This window comes from Takifugu rubripes, chromosome 9 (assembly GCF_901000725.2).
Source record: "Takifugu rubripes chromosome 9, fTakRub1.2, whole genome shotgun sequence".
Classification (NCBI taxonomy): domain Eukaryota; kingdom Metazoa; phylum Chordata; class Actinopteri; order Tetraodontiformes; family Tetraodontidae; genus Takifugu; species Takifugu rubripes.
In genome coordinates this window covers 15,436,425-15,441,424 of record NC_042293.1, presented here as the reverse complement: position 1 = coordinate 15,441,424, position 5,000 = coordinate 15,436,425, and the positions used below count along the sequence as shown (strand labels likewise).

The window sequence follows — 5,000 nt, the reverse complement described above, 5'->3', positions numbered from 1 at the left end:
GAAAATTGGAGCAAGAAAATCTTCCTCCACACTCCGCCCCCTGACCGGAGTTCACAAAAGCCCCACTCAGGTGGGAGCTCAGTACCTACTGAAAATTTGAATCAGACACATCAGGAAATCGAACGGAGATATAGCATAGATAGCAATAGCAACAGCAAAACGAGCTAGGCCTGAAGAAGGTTCTTTTCGGACCGAAACGTTGCAACAAATAGCTCGTTTTCGATTAAATAATTCGGAAAATACTTACCAAATTCTACATGGCGGAGTACAGAGACGATGACGGGTGGATTCTGGTGTCTCGAGGGCGCAAGCGGAATCAACATCACCGCCGCCCCGAGCCTCCGAATCCCAGCCGTCATGTCTGGCCCCGCCATGATGGCAGGAACCGTGCTCCGGATGCAGAACACCGCAACGGACGTGACGGGGGACCGTACCGGAGCCGGGAACATCGCAGCTACGCCTCGGTTACGAGGATGAGTAGCAGACGGGATGACTATGCCCCGCAACAACGCTTCCAGAAGCGAGGCTTCCAGCCGCAATTTTTTGAACCGCGGGGACGTTACTCGGCCCCGCACAATTACCATAAAAATCGCAACGCGCGTTCATATAACAGGGGGAACGCTGCAATGCGACAAAACACAATTAATCGGACAACCATTAACAAAAATAAGCCTAAATCTGATGACCCAGATTTTGGTCTTAAAATTCGAACCATGTTTAAAATAATTAAAATTACCCATCATCTTAAAATCACTTTGGCTGAACAGTCCCCTCCCACCATCAGAAAACTGTCCATAAACCTGGCAAACACAATAAAACCTGCAAACCCTAATCAGAGAACAAGTCTTTTATTAGAGGGGAATGCCAGGAACTGGGAGGCAACCACCATGATGATCCTCCGGGATCATTACATGTATGAACTGGAGTTGGAGCTGGGGGCGCTCACCCAGTTGTCACTCCAGGGATGGGAGGGACCTTTCCAGATTGCCTCCATTTGGGCAAAACGGAACCTGGGCAAACGGCTCCATGGGGAGACTCTGGAGCAGGCACAGGCACACATCGTTGCCAGAATGGGAGGTGAGGGGACAATCGGTCCTGCGCCGCCGTCACCCTCTCTCTCCTCCCCTCCTCCTCCTGCTGCAGATCCACCTGCTTTACAGATGGCCAATGTCACTGAAACAACACCAGTGGACAAACATACAGTTACAGTTGAGGTGCATCAACCACCAAAACAATTGGAATTGGCTCCCACATCACCTGCTCCACCCAGGTCCATTCAAAAGGTGTCAGTGGCCACGGAAACGGAGGAATCAGGAGGATGGTCACCTATAAGAGAGGAAAATCTCTTAGACATCCCAGCCCAAAATAACCCACCACAGCCACAGAGAACCCCCCGTTCAGCCCACCTACCTACTACGGTAACCTCCTCCCCTAAGCTAAACCCCTGCTGCGTGGTGGAGACGGACTCCATCTTGGATGCTCCGATAGAAACGGACCTGCTCATTGACCTGAGCGAGCAGGAATTGGTCCCTTTGCCCTCACCAGTGGAGGGTACTGGACAGATGGCCAGGAGACTCAGGTCAGCGGTGCAAAGTCAGCTCAGAATGGCTGCACAAAAAACCCCCCAACAACCTTACTCACCTGAACCGGAGACACGCAGAGCCACCAGACACATCCACACAAATAACAAAATGCAGGATTGGGGTCTGAGTGTCACTAAAAAGTGGCTCATTCTGGGGGATTCCAACCTGAGCAGATTCCCCCCATTCACAAATGACCAACTGCAGGTGGAGAGTTATCCAGGAGCAAACCTCAGACACGCAGAGGAGATCATAAAAAAGGCCACAGTCTACACAGAGGTGGAGCATGTCATCTTGGCCTTTGGCCTTAACAATCGCTCTCAGAAGGAAAGACTCACCTTGTCTGCCCAAATGAGAGCGGCGGTCGAAACGGCAGATGAGCGCTTTCCCAGCGCGGGGATCTGGGTGCCGCTGGTTAACTTTTCCAGTCTCCTCCCTGTAAAAGAACAAAGGAACCTTAAATTTCTAAATTCGCAAATTAGGAAAAACTGTCTCTTCATCCCTCTTTTACCTTCCCATCTCTTCTCAACGCTCAATGACCATGTCCATTGGACGAGGGCCACAGCCAGAAACATGCTCCAGCATTGGTTGGACCATGTAAACTGCCTGACCCCATAAGCCTGCCTCTTCAGGAGGGGTCTAAAAACGTCATTGTTTTGGCTAAGAAATTTAAATTAACAAAACCACAATTCAAATTATTAAATAGGGGACTCACATTTATCCCAACACAAGGGACAAATAAGGATCTCCTGGAGCAGGCTAGATGGGACCTGCAGCAATACCACAGGAGACTTAAATTGGCATCCCATTTTCAAAATAGCGGGATGGATGGTGATTCTGAGCCCCCACCGTTCACTCCCAGGTCCACTTGGACTCCGTCCATGGACGCACTGCCCCCGGAAGTCCAGACGCTGATCACAGCGGACAAACAATATTTTGACCATAAATTCCGACCCTGCAGGGTGATGCCTAACCTTAGCCATGAGGAGGCCACAGCCCTGCAGGAGCTGAGACAAAATAGCAATATTATTATAAAGCCGGCGGATAAGGGCAGCGCAGTGGTGATTATGGACAGGGAACAATACCTGTGGGAAGGCAGGAGACAATTAGAAGATTTGAATTATTACAAACAATTGGACAAACCTATCTATCTGGAAACAGCTAAATTGGTGGAGCAGATTATCAACAAATTATTAGAGAAAAAATTTATAAACAAGAAACAACATAAATACCTGATGGGGAATCCACAACCCAGGGCCAGACTTTTTTATCTGCTCCCTAAAATCCATAAGGATCCGGCCAAGTGGAGCAGGCCGCACATCATTCCTCCGGGCCGCCCTATTGTGAGTGATTGTGACAGTGAAACTTACCACACGGCGGAGTACATTGATTACTTCTTAAATCCCCTCTCATGCAGACACCCCTCATACATTCAGGATACTTACGACTTCATCCAAAAAGTCTCCAAATTGCACGTTCCCTCCAATTCATTTTTATTCACCCTGGACATTGACAGCCTGTACACAAATATTGACATAAATGAAGGCATCCAGGCGGTGAAAAACATTTTTTCTAAATTCCCAAATAAAAAACGACCGGAAAAGGAGCTTCTCCAACTCCTTGATATTAATTTGAGACGAAACGATTTTCAATTTGATAACAAATTTTATCTACAAATTAAGGGAACGGCAATGGGCAAAAAATTTGCACCAGCCTACGCCAACATTTTTATGGCTGAGTGGGAGACATCAGCGTTGGCGGCTTGTGGAAAAAAGCCCTTATATTATTTTAGGTACCTGGATGACATTTGGGGTGTTTGGCACCACACACAGGAGGAGTTTGGGGAATTCCTCAATTCACTCAACCGGCACAATCCATCCATCACACTTAAGTCCACCATAAACAGTGTGTCGGTGGACTTCCTGGACACAACCACATTTAAAGGGGAGAAATTTAACGCCACGAACAACCTTGATATAAAGGTGTTCTTTAAGGAAACTGACTCCCATGCACTACTGCACAGGAGCAGTTTCCACCCTAAACACATTTTTAAAGGCCTGCTAAAATCTCAACTATTGAGATTCCACAGGATATGTACGCACCAGGGAGATTTCATGGAGGCCACCAGGACACTGTTCCGGGCTCTCTCCACCAGAGGATACTCGAGATCCTTCAGGAGACAGGCTCTCAGAGAGTTCCTCGAGACAAAGCCGGTCCACGTGTCCTCTGTAGTTCCCCTGGTGGCGACATATTCCTTTCCGGCCACCCTATTGGTGAAAAACATCAAAAACAATTTTTTTAAAATCCTGAGCAACCACTCCACCTTCTCGGACTGCAGAATCATCGCGGCATATAGAAAAAACAAAAACTTACGGGACCTGCTGGTCAAGGCCAAAATAAGGCCTCTTCCGACGGCAGCGTCCCGAAGCCGCGGTGAATTCTGCAAACACAGAGTGTGGATACGGAGCCAGGTACACAAAGATGTTTTTAAGGGGGAAACCCATGGGAGTCCCCACACAAGAAATTGTGTTTACCTGATCACTTGCGGGGTGTGTGGCATTCAGTATGTTGGGGAGACCAAAAACACCCTCCTCCTGCGGTTTACCCAACATAGATATAACATACTTAGAAAAAAGGAAACCCACACCCCGCTAGTGAATCATTTTCTAAACCACGGATGGCCGTCGCTTCAAGCCACGGTCATTGAACATGACCCCATGTGGTCCACGGTCCAGCGGATCCGGGCTGAACGGCGCTGGATCCTAAACTTGGGCACACAAATTCCGGGGGGCCTGAACCTAAAATGAGCCGATCCTGGCCTGACATAAGTGATGGCCCGTGCACGGAACTCTGACGCCGCTTCGCGGCGCCGGAGTTCCTAACCTCAAAAACCTAACCCTAACCCTAAACCCTAACCCCTAACCCCTAACCCCTAACCCTAACCCTAACCCTAACCCTAACCCTAACCCTAAACCCTAACCCTAACCCCTAACCCTAACCCTAACCCTCTAACCCTAACCCTAACCCTAACCCTAACCCTAACCCTCTAACCCTAACCCTAACCCTAACCCTAACCCTAACCCTAAACCCTAACCCTAACCCTAACCCTAACCCCTAACCCTAACCCTAACCCTAACCCTAACCCTAACCCTAACCCTAACCCTAACCCCTAACCCTAACCCCTAACCCTAACCCCTAACCCTAACCCTAACCCTAACCCTAACCCTAACCCTAACCTAACCCTAACCCTAACCCTAACCCTAACCCTAACCCTAACCCTAACCCTAACCCTAACCCTAACCCTAACCCTAACCCTAACCCTAACCCTAACCCTCTAACCCTAACCCTAACCCTAACCCTAACCCTCTAACCCTAACCCTAACCCTAACCTAACCCTAACCCTAACCCTAACCCTAACCC

General features: G+C 48.9%; 1 long non-coding RNA gene across 5 annotated transcripts; it reads right to left on the bottom strand.

Annotated features, from left to right (window-relative positions):
• Positions 1 to 832: 832 nt before the first annotated feature.
• On the bottom strand, positions 833 to 4,470 carry LOC115251111 (uncharacterized). 5 transcript variants are annotated; one of them, XR_003889665.1, is made up of 14 exons: positions 4,115 to 4,470; positions 3,954 to 4,020; positions 3,683 to 3,847; positions 3,377 to 3,502; positions 3,026 to 3,097; positions 2,813 to 2,918; positions 2,430 to 2,587; positions 2,296 to 2,350; positions 2,092 to 2,219; positions 1,919 to 2,016; positions 1,642 to 1,849; positions 1,411 to 1,554; positions 1,258 to 1,326; positions 833 to 1,173 (listed from the first exon to the last, which is right to left on the bottom strand). It is a non-coding gene; the product is annotated as an uncharacterized lncRNA (long non-coding RNA). The 5 variants fall into 5 exon arrangements; XR_003889666.1 differs by having other exon boundaries at positions 1,642 to 1,811; XR_003889664.1 differs by having other exon boundaries at positions 1,642 to 1,781.
• Between the last annotated feature and the right edge of the window lie 530 nt (positions 4,471 to 5,000).